At 25.0% G+C, this 21281-nt stretch overlaps 1 protein-coding gene across 1 annotated transcript in view; it reads right to left on the bottom strand.

The window, feature by feature from the left end:
• LOC129723399 (uncharacterized) overlaps window positions 1-21281 on the bottom strand; it is a 300768-nt gene that overhangs the window by 43303 nt on the left and 236184 nt on the right. The window lies entirely within an intron of this gene.

Below are 21281 nucleotides of genomic sequence, written 5' to 3'. Positions count from 1 at the left end.
TTTACTTTTTACTTATTACTTTTTACTTTTTACTTTTTACTCTTTACTTTTTACTTTTTACTTTTTACTTTTTACTTTTTACTTTTTACTTTTTACTTTTTACTTTTTACTTTTTACTTTTTACTTTTTACTTTTTACTTTTTACTTTTTACTTTTTACTTTTTACTTTTTACTTTTTACTTTTTACTTTTTACTTTTTACTTTTTACTTTTTACTTTTTACTTTTTACTTTTTACTTTTTACTTTTTACTTTTTACTTTTTACTTTTTACTTTTTACTTTTTACTTTTTACTATTTACTTTTTACTTTTTACTTTTTACTTTTTACTTTTTACTTTTTACTATTTACTTTTTACTTTTTACTTTTTACTTTTTACTTTTCACTTTTTACTTTTTACTTTTTACTTTTCACTTTTTACTTTTTACTTTTTACTTTTTACTTTTTACTTTTTACTTTTTACTTTTTACTTTTTACTTTTTACTTTTTACTTTTTACTTTTTACTTTTTACTTTTTACTTTTTACTTTTTACTTTTTACTTTTTACTTTTTACTTTTTACTTTTTACTTTTTACTTTTTACTTTTTACTTTTTACTTTTTACTTTTTACTTTTTACTTTTTACTTTTTACTTTTTACTTTTTACTTTTTACTTTTTACTTTTTACTTTTTACTTTTTACTTTTTACTTTTTACTTTTTACTTTTTACTTTTTACTTTTTACTTTTTACTTTTTACTTTTTTCTTTTTACTTTTTACTTTTTACATTTTACTTTTTACTCTTTACTTTTTACTCTTTACTTTTTACTTTTTTTTTTACTTTTTACTTTTTACTTTTTACTTTTTACTTTTTACTTTTTACTTTTCACTTTTTACTCTTTACTTTTTACTTTTTACTTTTTACTTTTTACTTTTTACTTTTTACTTTTTACTTTTTACTTTTTACTTGTTACTTGTTACTTGTTACTTTTTACTTTTTACTTTTTACTTTTTACTTTTTACTTTTTACTTTTTACTTTTTACTTTTCACTTTTTACTTTTTACTTTTTACTTTTTACTTTTTACTTTTTACTTTTTACTTTTTACTTTTTACTTTTTACTTTTTACTTTTTACTTTTTACTTTTTACTTTTTACTTTTTACTTTTTACTTTTTACTTTTTACTTTTTTCTTTTTACTTTTTACTTTTGACTTTTTACTTTTTACTTTTTACTTTTTACTTTTTACTTTTTTCTTTTTACTTTTTACTTTTTACTTTTTACTTTTTACTTTTTACTTTTTACTTTTTACTTTTTACTTTTTACTATTTACTTTTTACTTTTTACTTTTTACTTTTTACTTTTTACTTTTTACTTTTTACTTTTTACTTTTACTTTTTACTTTTTACTTTTTACTTTTTACGTTTTACTTTTTACTTTTTACTTTTTATTTGTTACTTTTCACTTTTTACTTTTCACTTTTTACTTTTTACTTTTTACTTTTTACTTTTTACTTTTTACTTTTTACTTTTTACTTTTTACTTTTTACTTTTTACTTTTTACTTTTTACTTTTTACTTTTTACTTTTTACTTTTTACTTTTTACTTTTTACTTTTTACTTTTTACTTTTTACTTTTTACTTTTTACTTTTTACTTTTTACTTTTTACTTTTTACTTTTTACTTTTTACTTTTTACTTTTTACTTTTTACTTTTTACTATTTACTTTTTACTTTTTTCTTTTTACTTTTTACTTTTTACTTTTTACTTTTTACTTTTTACTTTTTACTTTTTACTTTTTACTTTTTACTTTTTTCTTTTTACTTTTTACTTTTTACTTTTTACTTTTTACTTTTACTTTTAACTTTTTACTTTTTACTTTTCACTTTTTACTTTTTACTTTTTACTTTTTACTTTTTACTTTTTACTTTTTACTTTTTACTTTTCACTTTTTACTTTTTACTTTTTACTTTTTACTTTTTACTTTTTACTTTTTACTTTTTACTTTTTACTATTTACTTTTTACTTTTTACTTTTTACTTTTTACTTTTTACTTTTTACTTTTTACTTTTACTTTTTACTTTTTACTTTTTACTTTTTACGTTTTACTTTTTACTTTTTACTTTTTATTTGTTACTTTTCACTTTTTACTTTTCACTTTTTACTTTTTACTTTTTACTTTTTACTTTTTACTTTTTACTTTTTACTTTTTACTTTTTACTTTTTACTTTTTACTTTTCACTTTTTACTTTTTACTTTTTACTTTTTACTTTTTACTTTTTACTTTTTACTTTTTACTTTTTACTATTTACTTTTTACTTTTTACTTTTTACTTTTTACTTTTTACTTTTTACTTTTTACTTTTTACTTTTACTTTTTACTTTTTACTTTTTACTTTTTACGTTTTACTTTTTACTTTTTACTTTTTATTTGTTACTTTTCACTTTTTACTTTTCACTTTTTACTTTTTACTTTTTACTTTTTACTTTTTACTTTTTACTTTTTACTTTTTACTTTTTACTTTTTACTTTTTACTTTTTACTTTTTACTTTTTACTTTTTACTTTTTACTTTTTACTTTTTACTTTTTACTTTTTACTTTTTACTTTTTACTTTTTACTTTTTACTTTTTACTTTTTACTTTTTACTTTTTACTTTTTACTTTTTACTTTTTACTTTTTACTATTTACTTTTTACTTTTTTCTTTTTACTTTTTACTTTTTACTTTTTACTTTTTACTTTTTACTTTTTACTTTTTACTTTTTTCTTTTTACTTTTTACTTTTTACTTTTTACTTTTTACTTTTACTTTTAACTTTTTACTTTTTACTTTTCACTTTTTACTTTTTACTTTTTACTTTTTACTTTTTACTTTTTACTTTTTACTTTTTACTTTTTACTTTTTACTTTTTACTTTTTACTTTTTACTTTTTACTTTTTACTTTTTACTTTTTACTTTTTACTTTTTACTTTTTACTTTTTACTTTTTACTTTTTACTTTTTACTTTTTATTTTTTACTTTTTACTTTTTACTTTTTACTTTTTACTTTTTACTTTTTACTTTTTACATTTTACTTTTTACTTTTTACTTTTTTCTTTTTACTTTTTACTTTTTACTTTTTACATTTTACTTTTATCTCTTTACTTTTTACTCTTTACTTTTTACTTTTTTTTTTACTTTTTACTTTTTACTTTTTACTTTTTACTTTTTACTTTTTACTTTTTACTTTTTACTTTTTACTTTTTACTTTTCACTTTTTACTTTTTACTTTTTACTTTTTACTTTTTACTTTTTACTTTTTACTTTTTACTTTTTACTTTTTACTATTTACTTTTTACTTTTTACTTTTTACTTTTTACTTTTTACTTTTTACTTTTTACTTTTTACTTTTTACTTTTTACTTTTTACTTTTTACTTTTTACTTTTTACTTTTTACTTTTTACTTTTTACTTTTTACTTTTTACTTTTTACTTTTTACTTTTTACTTTTTACTTTTTACTTTTTACTTTTCACTTTTTACTTTTTACTTTTTACTTTTTACTTTTTACTTTTTACTTTTTACTTTTTACTTTTTACTTTTTACTATTTACTTTTTACTTTTTACTTTTTACTTTTTACTTTTTACTTTTTACTTTTTACTTTTTACTTTTACTTTTTACTTTTTACTTTTTACTTTTTACGTTTTACTTTTTACTTTTTACTTTTTATTTGTTACTTTTCACTTTTTACTTTTCACTTTTTACTTTTTACTTTTTACTTTTTACTTTTTACTTTTTACTTTTTACTTTTTACTTTTTACTTTTTACTTTTTACTTTTTACTTTTTACTTTTTACTTTTTACTTTTTACTTTTTACTTTTTACTTTTTACTTTTTACTTTTTACTTTTTACTTTTTACTTTTTACTTTTTACTTTTTACTTTTTACTTTTTACTTTTTACTTTTTACTTTTTACTTTTTACTTTTTACTTTTTACTATTTACTTTTTACTTTTTTCTTTTTACTTTTTACTTTTTACTTTTTACTTTTTACTTTTTACTTTTTACTTTTTACTTTTTACTTTTTACTTTTTTCTTTTTACTTTTTACTTTTTACTTTTTACTTTTTACTTTTACTTTTAATTTTTTACTTTTTACTTTTCACTTTTTACTTTTTACTTTTTACTTTTTACTTTTTACTTTTTACTTTTTACTTTTTACTTTTTACTTTTTACTTTTTACTTTTTACTTTTTACTTTTTACTTTTTACTTTTTACTTTTTACTTTTTACTTTTTACTTTTTACTTTTTACTTTTTACTTTTTATTTTTTACTTTTTACTTTTTACTTTTTACTTTTTACTTTTTACTTTTTACTTTTTACATTTTACTTTTTACTTTTTACTTTTTTCTTTTTACTTTTTACTTTTTACTTTTTACATTTTACTTTTATCTCTTTACTTTTTACTCTTTACTTTTTACTTTTTTTTTTACTTTTTACTTTTTACTTTTTACTTTTTACTTTTTACTTTTTACTTTTTACTTTTTACTTTTTACTTTTTACTTTTCACTTTTTACTTTTTACTTTTTACTTTTTACTTTTTACTTTTTACTTTTTACTTTTTACTTTTTACTTTTTACTATTTACTTTTTACTTTTTACTTTTTACTTTTTACTTTTTACTTTTTACTTTTTACTTTTTACTTTTTACTTTTTACTTTTTACTTTTTACTTTTTACTTTTTACTTTTTACTTTTTACTTTTTACTTTTTACTTTTTACTTTTTACTTTTTACTTTTTACTTTTTACTATTTACTTTTTACTTTTTACTTTTTACTTTTTACTTTTTACTTTTTACTTTTTACTTTTTACTTTTACTTTTTACTTTTTACTTTTTACTTTTTACGTTTTACTTTTTACTTTTTACTTTTTATTTGTTACTTTTCACTTTTTACTTTTCACTTTTTACTTTTTACTTTTTACTTTTTACTTTTTACTTTTTACTTTTTACTTTTTACTTTTTACTTTTTACTTTTTACTTTTTACTTTTCACTTTTTACTTTTTACTTTTTACTTTTTACTTTTTACTTTTCACTTTTTACTTTTTACTTTTTACTTTTTACTTTTTACTTTTTACTTTTTACTTTTTACTTTTTACTTTTTACTTTTTACTTTTTACTTTTTACTTTTTACTTTTTACTTTTTACTTTTTACTTTTTACTTTTTACTTTTTACTTTTTACTTTTTACTTTTTACTTTTTACTTTTTACTTTTTACTTTTTACTTTTTACTTTTTACTTTTTACTTTTTACTTTTTTCTTTTTACTTTTTACTTTTTACTTTTTACTTTTTACTTTTTACTTTTTACTTTTTACTTTTTTCTTTTTACTTTTTACTTTTTACTTTTTACTTTTTACTTTTACTTTTAACTTTTTACTTTTTACTTTTCACTTTTTACTTTTTACTTTTTACTTTTTACTTTTTACTTTTTACTTTTTACTTTTTACTTTTTACTTTTTACTTTTTACTTTTTACTTTTTACTTTTTACTTTTTACTTTTTACTTTTTACTTTTTACTTTTTACTTTTTACTTTTTACTTTTTACTTTTTACTTTTTATTTTTTACTTTTTACTTTTTACTTTTTACTTTTTACTTTTTACTTTTTACTTTTTACATTTTACTTTTTACATTTTACTTTTTACTTTTTACTTTTTTCTTTTTACTTTTTACTTTTTACTTTTTACATTTTACTTTTATCTCTTTACTTTTTACTCTTTACTTTTTACTTTTTTTTTTACTTTTTACTTTTTACTTTTTACTTTTTACTTTTTACTTTTTACTTTTTACTTTTTACTTTTTACTTTTTACTTTTCACTTTTTACTTTTTACTTTTTACTTTTTACTTTTTACTTTTTACTTTTTACTTTTTACTTTTTACTTTTTACTATTTACTTTTTACTTTTTACTTTTTACTTTTTACTTTTTACTTTTTACTTTTTACTTTTTACTTTTTACTTTTTACTTTTTACTTTTTACTTTTTACTTTTTACTTTTTACTTTTTACTTTTTACTTTTTACTTTTTACTTTTTACTTTTTACTTTTTACTTTTTACTTTTTACTTTTTACTTTTTACTTTTCACTTTTTACTTTTTACTTTTTACTTTTTACTTTTTACTTTTTACTTTTTACTTTTTACTTTTTACTTTTTACTATTTACTTTTTACTTTTTACTTTTTACTTTTTACTTTTTACTTTTTACTTTTTACTTTTTACTTTTACTTTTTACTTTTTACTTTTTACTTTTTACGTTTTACTTTTTACTTTTTACTTTTTATTTGTTACTTTTCACTTTTTACTTTTCACTTTTTACTTTTTACTTTTTACTTTTTACTTTTTACTTTTTACTTTTTACTTTTTACTTTTTACTTTTTACTTTTTACTTTTTACTTTTTACTTTTTACTTTTTACTTTTTACTTTTTACTTTTTACTTTTTACTTTTTACTTTTTACTTTTTACTTTTTACTTTTTACTTTTTACTTTTTACTTTTTACTTTTTACTTTTTACTTTTTACTTTTTACTTTTTACTTTTTACTATTTACTTTTTACTTTTTTCTTTTTACTTTTTACTTTTTACTTTTTACTTTTTACTTTTTACTTTTTACTTTTTACTTTTTACTTTTTACTTTTTTCTTTTTACTTTTTACTTTTTACTTTTTACTTTTTACTTTTACTTTTAATTTTTTACTTTTTACTTTTCACTTTTTACTTTTTACTTTTTACTTTTTACTTTTTACTTTTTACTTTTTACTTTTTACTTTTTACTTTTTACTTTTTACTTTTTACTTTTTACTTTTTACTTTTTACTTTTTACTTTTTACTTTTTACTTTTTACTTTTTACTTTTTACTTTTTACTTTTTATTTTTTACTTTTTACTTTTTACTTTTTACTTTTTACTTTTTACTTTTTACTTTTTACATTTTACTTTTTACTTTTTACTTTTTTCTTTTTACTTTTTACTTTTTACTTTTTACATTTTACTTTTATCTCTTTACTTTTTACTCTTTACTTTTTACTTTTTTTTTTACTTTTTACTTTTTACTTTTTACTTTTTACTTTTTACTTTTTACTTTTTACTTTTTACTTTTTACTTTTTACTTTTCACTTTTTACTTTTTACTTTTTACTTTTTACTTTTTACTTTTTACTTTTTACTTTTTACTTTTTACTTTTTACTATTTACTTTTTACTTTTTACTTTTTACTTTTTACTTTTTACTTTTTACTTTTTACTTTTTACTTTTTACTTTTTACTTTTTACTTTTTACTTTTTACTTTTTACTTTTTACTTTTTACTTTTTACTTTTTACTTTTTACTTATTACTTTTTACTTTTTACTTTTTACTTTTTACTTTTTACTTTTTACTTTTTACATTTTACTTTTTACTTTTTACTTTTTACTTTTTACTATTTACTTTTTACTTTTTACTTTTTACTTTTTACTTTTTACTTTTTACTTTTTACTTTTTACTTTTTACTTTTTACTTTTTACTTTTTACTTTTTACTTTTTACTTTTTACTTTTTACTTTTTTCTTTTTACTTTTTACTTTTTACTTTTTACTTTTTACTTTTTACTTGTTACTTTTTACTTTTTTCTTTTTACTTTTTACTTTTTACTTTTTACTTTTTACTTTTCACTTTTTACTTTTTACTTTTTACTTTTCACTTTTCACTTTTTATTTTTTACTTTTTACTTTTTACTTTTTACTTTTTACTTTTTGCTTTTTACTTTTTACTTTTTACTTTTTACTTTTTACTTTTTACTTTTTACTTTTTACTTTTTACTTTTTACTTTTTACTTTTTACTTTTTACTTTTTACTTTTTACTTTTTACTTTTTACTTTTTACTTTTTACTTTTTACTTATTACTTTTTACTCTTTACTTTTTACTTTTTACTTTTTTCTTTTTACTTTTTACTTTTTACATTTTACTTTTTACTCTTTACTCTTTACTCTTTACTTTTTACTTTTTTTTTTTACTTTTTACTTTTTACTTTTTACTTTTTACTTTTTACTTTTTACTTTTTACTTTTTACTTTTTACTTTTTACTTTTTACTATTTACTTTTTACTTTTTACTTTTTACTTTTTACTTTTTACTTTTTACTTTTTACTTTTTACTTTTTACTTGTTACTTTTTACTTTTTACTTTTTACTTTTTACTTTTAACTTTTTACTTTTTACTTTTTACTTTTTACTTTTTACTTTTCACTTTTTACTTTTTACTTTTTACTTTTTACTTTTTACTTTTTACTTTTTACTTTTTACTTTTTACTTTTTACTTTTTACTTTTTACTTTTTACTTTTTACTTTTTACTTTTTACTTTTTACTTTTTACTTTTTACTTTTTACTTTTTACTTTTTACTTTTTACTTTTTTCTTTTTACTTTTTACTTTTTACATTTTACTTTTTACTCTTTACTTTTTACTCTTTACTTTTTACTTTTTTTTTACTTTTTACTTTTCACTTTTTACTTTTTACTTTTTACTTTTTACTTTTTACTTTTCACTTTTTACTTTTTACTTTTTACTTTTTACTTTTTACTTTTTACTTTTTACTTTTTACTTTTTACTTATTACTTTTTACTTTTTACTTTTTACTTTTTACTTTTTTCTTTTTACTTTTTACTTTTTACATTTTACTTTTTACTCTTTACTTTTTACTCTTTACTTTTTACTTTTTTTTTTACTTTTTACTTTTTACTTATTACTTTTTACTTTTTACTTTTTACTTTTTACTTTTTACTTTTCACTTTTTACTTTTTACTTTTTACTTTTTACTTTTTACTTTTTACTTTTTACTTTTTACTTTTTACTTTTTACTTTTTACTTTTTACTTTTTACTTTTTACTTTTTACTTTTTACTTTTTACTTTTTACTTTTTACTTTTTACTTTTTACTTTTTACTTTTTACTTTTCACTTTTCACTTTTCACTTTTTACTTTTTACTTTTAACTTTTAACTTTTAACTTTTAACTTTTAACTTTTATCTCTTTACTTTTTACTTTTTTCTTTTTAATTTTTTCTTTTTCTTTTTTCTTTTTACTTTTTTCTTTTTACTTTTTACTTTTTACGCGCACGTTCATCATCAAAAACAAAAACCGTCTGAATGCCGCTGGTGTTAATTTAAGCATGCGTGCACACCCCTTAGCAAAGACGAAAACCGTTTTCGAAAAGAAGTTAGTAGGTAATAAGCTCACATGCTGGCGCATAAGTGTAACGTTCCTAATAAAGACGAAAATTTTTCAGGATTTTTCTTCGAAGAGGCACGTCGTTTTGCCTATGTTTTATCCTTTAACTTTTAATTTCTTGCTTTTTACTTCCTTCTTTTTACTTCTTTTCTCTTACTACTTACTTCTTACTTCTTACTTCTTACTTCTTACTTCTTACTTCTTACTTCTTACTTCTTACTTCTTACTTCTTACTTCTTACTTCTTACTTCTTACTTCTTACTTCTTACTTCTTACTTGTTACTTGTTACTTGTTACTTCTTACTACTTCCTTCTTACTTCTTACTACTTACTTTTTACTTCTTACTTCTTACTTCTTACTTCTTACTTCTTACTTCTTACTCCTTACTTCTTACTTCTTACTTCTTACTTCTTATTTCTTACTGCTTACTCTTATAGTTTGTACTGTTTACTGTTTACTCTTTCATTAGAAATATGAACCTTACTTTTTACTTTTCAATTTTTACTTTTCAATTCCTGCTTCTTTCTTTTTACTTTTCATTTCTCACCTCTGAACTCTCACTTCTTGCTTCTGAATTCTCACTTCCTAATTCGAATTTTCAATTTTTACTTCTCAGTTCTCACTTAAAATTTTTCTCCTCTCAATTCTCACTTCTCAGTTTTCACTTTTTAATTCTTATTTCTCAATTCTAACTTCTCATCAATAATGCTGCGCGCTTTGTACTGGTAAATTTTTATATCCGTATTTTTATTCTTTAATTTTTATTTTTTACTTTCACTTTTTCTTCCTACGTTTGTCCTAATTTTGTTACTACTCAATTCTTTCTTTTCTTCTTCTACTGCAGCGGTTCTCAACCTTTTTTTGTCCGCGTACCCCTTGGCGACATTTTTCATATCGATTGTACCCCCTTGGCTTGGAATGTTTTCGCAAAGTGCGAGAGGATAGTGGTAGGTCATGTTGTGATTTTCTATTTTAGGTTTCAAATTGAACTATAGTTTGTTTGATTCCTACAGTCATGTTTTAAGAGCACGATTGAACGAAAAATAAGGTACCTATTACAAAAAAATTGCTTTTTCCGCCATTACTGATTTTTCTTTCGCGTACCCCCTGAAGGCTTTCGAGTACCCCTGGGGGTACGCGCACCCCAGGTTGAGAACCGCTGTTCTACTGCTCTTTTTTTTTACTTCTCAATTCCTACATAATACTTCTTAGTTTCTAATATTTTCTTAAGTGCATGCCAACTTCAACATATTCAATTTTTTTATTCTGGCGAAGAAAACTGAAAAACACATTTTGGATTCAAATTTCATTAAAAACGTACAATTTTTTTCTTTGATTAGTTAGTTTTGTGGCTTAAAAAGCTGTGAAGAAATACTATATACTGTAATAACACTAGTAGTAATGATTTAACTTCAAGGAACTGGATTCTTCCCACACTTTAAAAGACAGCGTAATAGAATAGGTTTCCTTTAACTTTTTTTAAACAAAAGTAGATGAAACAAACATAGTTTCTGAAGTTTTCTATTTCTTCTCTGAGCGACGCACGAAAGCTGTGAAAACGAGATCGAAATTATTGTGACTCAAAAAATTTATTTTAGAGTCGCCTAGTCTTCAATAATGTAGTTTTATTTATTTTCATTTATTTCCCATACTAAAGAAGCTGCAATTTTGTAATTAATCCACTTAACAGTGATAAACGAGTATTACTTTTCTCATTTTGGAATATAAAAATTCAATTTGTGCAGAAAAATTATAGAATGTTTTAAAAGAAACAAGTTTGTGGAAGATATCATACCTGTAGCTACCTATTCAAATGAACTTTTGAGGAAATTACCCCTAGAAACCAATTGTTTTCATTTCAACTTCTTTTTTGATTTTCTACAATTTTTCAATGTTCTACAATATTGTTTGCTATAACAAAATAAGCAATTTCCTTGAAGGAAGTTTATTTTATCTCCCATGTTTCTTTGGTTATTACGGATTTTTACTAAAACAATGGTATTTTACACTAATTTCTGTTTTACTCAGAAAATTGATTTTGGGGTCGTAATGCCTTTAGAAAAATTGTTTTTTTGGTTAGTTTCCATTTTAAAGAAGTTGAAACTTTGTGATTAATCTACCTAAAAGTGATAAACGAATTTTGTTTTTATCATTTTTCATATGAGAATCCACTTTGCTGAATAAAGTTGTAGCGCAGTATATAAGAAACAACTTCATCCAAGACACCATACTGTTATGAAGTTTACTTTAGAAGGCCCATAAGGCGTCGTACACAAATTACGTAACGCTAAAACCCTAGATTTCAGACCCCCTCCCTCCCCGCTATGTAACGATAAGTAACGTTCGATATGACTCCCCCCCCCCAAAATTACGTAACGCTGGACAACCTGTCCCCCCCTCCAAATTTGCAGTTTTGAGCAAACATCACAGTTACGTAACGATCCCAATTACCCCTATCCCCCCTATGCAACAATAAGTAACGCAGACTTAACCCCCCTCCACCTCCCCCCCCCCCCCCCTTCTTGCGTTACGTAATTTGTGTACGACGCCTAACAACTTTTTTTTAAATATAACTATTTATTGTGATCTTCTAAAATGTTTCAATATTCTACAATGTTATTTAATATAATGACACACACACACACACAAGTTCACCGAAGAAAGTTTGTTTTTATCCCTAACTAGTTGAACATTCCCGGCGATGCTCGGGATCAAAGGTTTCAAAGATAGATTTTTTTTTATATTTCATTGCTGCATTAGCTCAACTCACTTCAAAAATATAATTTACATCTTATACTTCCATCATCTCTTTAAGTAGGGTGTCGAACGTCTTCGTCAGTGGTTTTTTTCGGACCTTTTTTGCATAAGATTGCGCCAGTAAAACTACCGAAGAAAACCACTGACGAAGACGTTCGATACCCTACTTCAATATTCTGAGAACGTGCAGAACGGAAATACCCATATTGGATTGTTTTTTGTGATTTTGGGCTGATTTACAGAAACTGGAAGTCACCATTTTGGGTTTCAAAATAACGTATGGAGTTCCATTTTAAAAACTATTGAAATTGTTGGCCAAATATCACTTTAGAAGTCATAAATTTGCATGTTTCATGTAGTTTTGTGAATAATATTTCAAAATTAGTCATCAGATACTTGTTATTTTTCTTCAAATATCTTTTCTGAACGTTAACAAACATTTTAATGAAAAAAAAATTGTGTCATCGCTATAAAATGACGTATGGAGGTCCACTTTCGGAAGTATTGAAATTGTTGGCTATATATCACTTTAGGTTATTTTCCTGAAACCGGAAGTCGCCATTTTTTAATCCACAAAACTTTGTAGAAAATAAGAAAATAAAAGATTTTTAATGCTTAAGCTGCCTCTTAATCGATATTCAATCAAATGAATCGTAACCTTTCCTGCAGCTAAATGTGAGTTCTAGTTTGGATTAACGGAAAAAAGTAAAACAGTAAGATTAAGAGCTGAATGACCTTCTGGTTAAAAGCTCTCTAATAAAAATCAAATTCAAATTCAAAAGTACAAAAGTAAATCGAATGCCGTAAAATGTAACTATTCACAAAACTACGAAAACATCAGAAATGTAAAATGTTCATACTCGAGACATGGGTTATTCTGCAAAAAAAAAATTGTAGATGAAAGAACAACGAACATTTTATTGCAAAAAAACAAATCATTGAATTTTGATTCAGAGGCGAATTGCGCATAAAAAGTCAAAGTTTCGCATGTAATCGTATAAAAACGTATAAATAAAAAAAAAAAATTCTCGGTGATTTTCTGTATACTGTATGCTATATGTGGTCCTCGTGGTTCTGTGTTTAGCGATGTCGATTGGCTCCCACGAGAATCGAGAATCGAGAATCTTTTCGATCTGCAATTTTTCTCGACTCAGCTCTGGGGCACGGTGTATCGTTGTTCTTATCCTACAACATGCAAAATGTGCTAAAACAATATCGATAACGAATTTTCTCAACTAATCTAGTTGATCGAGAGCGCTATTAGAAGGCTGCAATATTGTTGTGCTGTATACAGAAAATCATCTTCAAACATACATTTTATATTTTAAAATAAACAAACATTTTAATGAAAAAAGAATCACATGTCATCGCTTTTAAATTAGATTTAGAGACAAATTCAGCATAGAAAGTCATAATTTTGCGAGTTTTACGTAGTTTTGTGAATAAAATCTCAAGTTTTAGTAATCAGATACTCAATATTTTTCCTCACATGTCTTTCCTGAACGTTAACAAACATTTTAGTGAAAAAAAAATCATATGACAACGCTTTGAATTTTGATTTAGAGGCAAATTTAGCACAGAAAGCCATATTTTGCGTGTTTTCGGTAGTTTCGTGAATAACATCTCAAGTTTTAGTAATCAGATACTAATTATTTTTCCTTACACATCTTTCCTGAACGTTGACAAACATTTTAATGAAAAAAGAATCACATGTCATCGCTTTGGAATTAGCTTTAGAGGTGAATTCAGCATAAAAAGTCATAATTTTGCTTGTTTTACGTAGTTTTGTGAATAAAATCTCAAGTTTTAGTAAACAGATACTTGTTACTTTTCTTCAAATGTCTTTCCTGAACGTTAACAAACATTTTAATGTAAAAAAAAATCACATGTCATCGCTTTAAATTTTGATTTAGAGGCAAATTCAGCATAAAAAGTCATAAAGTTGCATGTTTCACGTAGTTTTGTGAATAATGTCTCAAGTTTTAGTAATCATATACTATTTATTTTTCCTCAAATGTCTTTCCTGAACATTGACAAACGTTTTAATGAAAAAAGAATCACATGTCATGGCTTTAAATTTTGTTTTAGAGGCAAATTCAGCATAAAAAGTCATAATTTTGCAAGTTTTACGTAGTTTTGTGAATAAAATCCTAAGTTTTAGTAAACAAATACTTGTTACTTTCCTTCAAATATCTTTCCTAAACGTTTACAAACATTTTAATGTAAAAAAAAACACATAAAAACTGGCTTTAAATTTTGTTTTAGAGGCAAATTCAGCATAAAAAGTAATAATTTTGCAAGTTTTACGTAGTTTTGTGAATAAAATTTCAAGTTTTAGTAAACAGATACTTGTTACTTTCCTTCAAATGTCTTTTCTAAACGTTTATAAACATTTTAATGTAAAAAAAAATCACATGTCATCGCTTTAAATTTTGATTTAGAGGCAAATTCAGCATAAAAATTCATAAAGTTGCATGTTTTACGTAGTTTTGAGAATAAAATCTCAAGTTTTAGTAAACATATACTTGTTACTTTCCTTCAAATGTCTTTTCTAAACGTTTACAAACATTTTAATGTAAAAAAATCACCTATCATCGCTTCCAAATTTGATTTAGAGGCAAATTCAGCATAAAAAGTCATAAAGTTGCATGTTTCACGTAGTTTTGTGAATAATATCTCAAGTTTTAGTAATCATAAACTATTTATTTTTCCTCAAATGTCTTTCCTGAACATTGACAAACGTTTTAATGAAAAAAGAACCACATGTCATGGCTTTGAATTTTGTTTTAAAGGCAAATTCAGCATAAAAAGTCATAATTTTGCAAGTTTTACGTAGTTTTGTGAATAAAATCTCAAGTTTTAGTAAACAGATACTTGTTACTTTCCTTCAACTGTCTTACCTAAACGTTTACAAACATTTTAATGTAAAAAAAAATCACATGTCATCGCTTGAAATTTCGATTTAGAGGCAAATTCAGCATATTTTTGCTTGTTTTACGTAGTTTTGTGAATAAAATCTCAAGTTTTAGTAATCAGATACTAATTATTTTTCCTCACATGTCTTTCCTGAACATTAACAAACATTTTAGTGTAAAAAATCATATGTCAACGCTTTGAATTTTGATTTAGAGGCAAATTTAGCACAGAAAGTCATAATTTTGCGTGTTTTACGTAGTTTCGTGAATAATATCTCAAGTTTTAGTAATTAGATACCTATTATTTTTTCTCAAATATCTTTCTTAAACATCAACTAACATTTTAATGAAAAAAGAATCACATGTCATCGCTTTGAATTTTGATTTGGAGACGAATTCAGTATAAAAAGTCATAATTTTGCATGTTTTACGTAGTTTTGTGAATAAAATCTCAAGTTTTAGTAATCAGATACTAATTATTTTTCCTCGAATGTCTTCCCTGAACATTAACAAACATTTTAGTGAAAAAAGAATCATATGTCATCGCTTTGAATTTTGATTTAGAGGCAAATTTAGCACAGAAAGTCATAATTTTTCATGTTTTACGTAGTTTTGTGAATAATATCTCAAGTTTTAGTAATTAGATAACTATTTTTTTATAACTAATGTCTTTCCTGAACATCAGCGAACATTTTCATGTTAAAAACCCTACATGTCACCGCTTATTGTTTTTGATTTAGAACGATTCAAAATGATGATGATTACTGTACACCACAGAGACTGAGGGAATAATATCAATAAGATCAAGCGTTACGGAATTCCATTTTTATATAGTAGATATTTATTTAGTTATTGAAGATTTTTATTTAAGTAATGCACTAATTTACATACAGTATCTACACAGTGAGAATGCAAGAGACAGTGAGAGACAAATGCCTATATCTGTATTGAATGATGTTTCAATTTTCAATTTTTCTAGATTATTCAATGACAAAAATTATTTAAAATAGTTCCATTTTATGTGATAAACGCAAACAGACCACAGTTAATTATGTATTATATAAGTTACAAATGAAAACAAAACGAAAAGCTTTAACTTCTTGATAAAGACAAAATATATTGTCGAAGGAAAAGAGGCAGTACTTTGTTTAGTTCAGCTTGAAGACTGATGAGCCGAAAATCCAAGCAATAATTGTTTCAATTTTCTCTAATATAGAAATGGTTTTACAATTTTTTTCAAAAGCTCAGTTGCCCTCTGCGTAACTTTATTGAAAGAGGTTCTTTAGCTTAATAGTAGGTAAGTAGGTGAATAAAGTTGGATGAGATTCGGCTGCTAACTAAAGTTGAAAACAAATTTATTTCAGACTGTCGAAAATTGATTTAGGGTGCCCGATGGACACGTAAAGAAAAAGAACCTCCACAGAATCGATTTAACGAATAACTGAAAAATCAGTTCACACTGCAGCTCATAGAAAAGACCCATAGACGCCAGTTTAGCCCAATGGGCACTCCATCCGTATTCCATCATCGCTCAGGTGCGCTAGCGTTCTTCTGCTGGCGGCCTAACGCTAAATGCTACATATTAAAATGATTTCACAAGTTAAGTACCACGCAAGGCATATATCTTGAAACATATAACCCAGCTAATTCCCGTTCGACTGGACAGCCGGTACAGACATACCAGATGGGGCTCAAGCAAGAAGCGATGAGTAAAACTGCATACATTAAAGATGACAGAATGCTTATGCAGATTTGCGTATTTTGAAGTGTGACTGTTAAGCTGCCTTTTGGGCATAGACTCATAGATCTCGGCTCATTATCATCAGAGCAGTGCCAGCCCACCGTCGTCGTCGTCGTCGTCGCTAAACGAAACAGATATTTTATGGGGGGGCACTAGATGAGATGCATCAAGGGTGCTCTAGAGTCCTATTTAAATTGAAAGCATATCTTGCTCAAAGCGGGGAGAAGTAGTGCGGAATTGGAAAAACCGGCGCAAAAAGCACGTCTAAACTTCACTATACTAGAGTTGCTGCAAGGTACCATAAGTTACCACGCATAGGCTGGACAGTTAGCGTGGTCTGTATTATGACCATCCGGAGGATGGAGGCCTCGCAGCGTTGTTTTAAACTGTTATTTTCTCACTTCGTCCACATAATACGCGTACCTGCACGTATGTGGAGCATTTAGGCAAATCGCGCAATTTCTTGACCAATCCTACTCGAGCCGCCTTGTTGGGTCTTATCTCGTGCGGTATGCCTGTTCTTCAGTGGAACTGCAGCTTGCAAAAAAAAAAAACCACAAGAGCACTTTGCCAAGGGACTTCAAGATTGGGGGATTGAACTCCAAGCAGAGTGCGACATGCCTTTGCTTGTCGCTGCCATAAATTAATAATATGTGTTTACGAAGCCACTCACGTGAAATGCGATACCAACGTGTCTCGCGCGGTAAGAGTGGCGTTGCGAAAGTATGGTCTCCTGAGAGGACACAGCGCTTAAGAGAAGATATCAGAAGCGATTTAATCACGATAGGCGGTTGCGTTGATTATTACTGCATGCTGGCCACTTACGCTGCCTAAGCCACGAAGGAAAACATGCAGTCAAAAAATTATGCTTTACCAGTGGTGATGGTAATTATTTTCAAATTATGCACGCCATTTTCGAGACTTGACCGAAGCCAGCTTCCGCAACAGTGTACGTGACAGATCTGTACGCTTAGATTCCAACGATTTGGCTGAGCTGTGAAATTTGAAATCACTGAACTCAAAAAGCAAATGGAGGAATTGTCTCGTTCTTTGTTTGCAGAATGTAGTGTGATCGTGTGTATAAAACCGCTAGGATTAAACGTGAGATTATAAACATTATCAGCTGGGTTTGCGCTCTTGCGACTTAAAATTGAAACGAGACTTTTTGAGTTGACCAAAAAATACGTACTTAATTTGCAATTTGACAATGACAGCTCGTTATGTTGAATTGCGTCTTACTTAAAAGAACAGAAATGAATATAAATATTCAATTTAGAAATTTCATATCTGAAAAATAACATTCAAGATCAAAATATTTTCGCCAGTAGAGTTAAACATAATAGTTTCAGGTTTTTCTAAAACAAAAGAAAACAGAATTGATTCTTTACTCAGAAAAACAGAAAACAAGAACAAAGTTGCCGCCTTTGCGTTTGCAAAAAATATCATGAACCGGTACAGAGATCATCAGCAAACAGGCAAAGGCAGCTGATAAAATAATAATATTGCTGCGGGTGATGCTCTAATAGAATGTAATAATACTGGTAAATAATAATAATAACAATAATGATAATGATGATGATGATGATGGTTGCGGTCATGCAATAGCCACGTGCGCTTCGCTATGATCGGTGTTCCATGATGCGAAGAAATTTATCTTGTTGCAAAAAGGGACGATTTCTACCGAAGAGTGCAGCTTGTTTTCAATCGCGTAACTTTTATGATTTTTAATTAAGAGCATTTTGACGCATTCAAAAATAATTGTCGAACGCTTACGATCCAACATTTATACCCGTAGAATATTGATGAACATAAACGTCGAACATTAATCAAGACATTTATTGCGTTTGCTTCATTTCAGATATAAACACTCTATCAAAAAATCAGTGCGCCTGGAAGGTTCATGGTGTTTTTTTCCCCGTTCTGTTGCTGTGCTTTTCGCAAGATACATATTTTGCACTATGAAAGGCGGTTACATAATCTGCAAGCTTTGATTACTTCCAGTAGGTGCTAAAATCCATAACTTGCCAGCTGCACAATCTATCGATGAAATTATTGGGCGGTGATAGATTCTGCACAATTTGTGTTTTTTCTCTCTTGCTCTCTAGCTGAGTTGGAAATTCAATTACTATAGTTTACCAGTCGGAGAGCTAGGAGGAAGAAAAAAGACGCATTGTTCCTTCTATTTTATTCCAGTTTTTTTTTCACAGGTTCAGACATATTTTACATCAGCCTCAACACATTGTATCAACGTGAAGTACGAAGTCAGTTGTTTGTTTGTTAATACCATAAAGTGCATCCACCTGAGCATAACTAAAATTACAACCATCGAAGAAACTTAATGACACTTTTTAACGGAGCTATACCATTGCAAACAGCAAACAGACAAGAAAAGGCAGCATGTTAAACAAAGAATAAATTTGCCAGTTACCGTATGGAGTACGGGGACCTGTTTTGGGCCTAAATTACTCAGTTCAAAGAACGAATTGAAACAATCGTAACTTATTCAATTCAGCTTTGAATGTGACAAAAAAGTCACTAGCAGAAATGTCAGAACTTATGCAGTTGACATACTTTGGGCACTTTGGAAGCAGAGGTTAGCATTGTTACCTTTCCAGGCTACCCGTTTGCAACAAGCTACTGATGCAGTAGGTAGCTTTTGTTGTCTGTTTTCTGTGTTGTCTTCGAATCAGAACAGCTTCTTGGGAAATGGAAAATGTTCAAGTAGATACATTAAAGATGACAGAATGCGATATTTGTTTAGTGTAAAATAACCAGGTTGTTTGTTGTGCAAACCAGGCTTTTGTTTTATCATTATTATCAAATATTTGGGTATGGCATTCGTATTTCGAAAACGATTTGCTCACAAATTTTGTTGTAAAATAGTTAAATCCAAGTTAGTATCATATTATTCATCCAATCTCTTTGCAATCAGAGAATAAATAGTGTTACCTTGATTGTACATTCCAATCAACCTATGTTTGTTGCTGGAAAACCCCAGAAAAGTGTGTCACTATAAGAACTGAAATTTTTCCTACTTAATTTTGAAATACACTAAAGTCGCTTTTTACGCGGGGGATACGTGCCGCGTAAAAAACAACCGCGCAAAAAAAAACCGCGTAAACTCCGAAATCCACGTGAATTCCGGAATCCGCGTAAATTCCGGAATTCGCGTAAAAAAACCGCGTAAACTCCGGAACCCGCGTAAAAAAAACCGCGTAAAAAGCGACCTTAGCGTATCTCGAAAAACGAATGAATTGAGGAAACTTTTTGCTAAAATCTTTTGATTTGAAATTATTACAAAAATCAATCTTGAGAAAAAATTGAAATTTAAAAAAATGTATGAAGTTTAATTTTTAAGTAGAAATTTGTCTTACATTTCTTGATCTAGGAATCTTCATAAAAAAATCTGTCATAATGTTTCTAAAGTTTTAACAAAATATAATAGTGAAAAGTGAAAATTGTGTATATCAAGTCACTCCACAATTATGGGTCACTTTCACGAAATGCGCCTATTCTCACGAAACTGAACAATTTTCATTAGCCGTGGTATTTTTTGTAACTCAATTGTAATCCTATTTATACAATGAAAAAGAATTAAATTTGCAAATGTCACTAGAAATAATAATCTTGGGTCAGTCTATTTTTGTTACTTTTACACAACAATGCATCGGAACATAATCCAGTAATTTATTTTCAAGCTGCTGAATTTTTAAATTAAATGAAAAAATGGTTTGTGTATTTTCAGAACGTTTGGTGTGGTTTTGCTCGTATGTGTTTAAGTTGATAAAAACCATGAAATATTGTACCATGGGATGCGATGAAATTAACAACTTTATACAATATTTTTCAAACAACTCGATTCATGTTGATTTTTTTCCGAAACAATATTTATATAAAATGAGTACAGGCCGGACTCGATTATATAGAGACATCATATATCATATCATATATTGACTCTATTATTTATATATATATATATATATATATATATATATATATATATATATATATATATATATATATATATATATATATATATATATATATATATATATATATATATATATATTATATATTATATATTATATATTATATATTATATAATTTGATTATATATAATTTTAGACTCGACTATATATAGTAGCAAAAAAAATTATTTTTTTTATTCTCAATGTGACTTGTCTAGATCTAATATATCGTAAGGGAACATCCCTAGAATACGTAACACTTGATGGAAAGGCAAAAAAATAGGAAAAAAATGTAAATTTTTTTAAATTTGAGAAATTAAATACAAACAAACTGGCAAATCAACATAGACTGATAAAAATTTTTCTTTACATTTGACTGTAATTACATCAGGAATAACTACAAGTTATATATTTTTTGCAAGAAATGTGTTTTCAGACATTTAGGGGGATCAGTTAAAAATAAAATTCTTTCTATTTATTACAAAACAACGAATCATTTATGTAAAATAAATAAAAAAACCCTTTTTATTCTAGGATTCGATTATATATAAAATTCGATTATATAAAGTGAAAAAAATCGGAGACTATAATATATATTATATATTATATATATTATATATTATATGATCGTGTCCGACTTGTACTAGTATATGCCCAGAGAGAAAAATTTCTGTCTGTTTATCTTAAGAAGTTTTATATCTTTCT

The sequence above is a fragment of the Wyeomyia smithii genome, chromosome 2, assembly GCF_029784165.1.
Source record: "Wyeomyia smithii strain HCP4-BCI-WySm-NY-G18 chromosome 2, ASM2978416v1, whole genome shotgun sequence".
Taxonomy (NCBI): domain Eukaryota; kingdom Metazoa; phylum Arthropoda; class Insecta; order Diptera; family Culicidae; genus Wyeomyia; species Wyeomyia smithii.
This window is presented reverse-complemented; position numbering and strand designations above follow the sequence as displayed.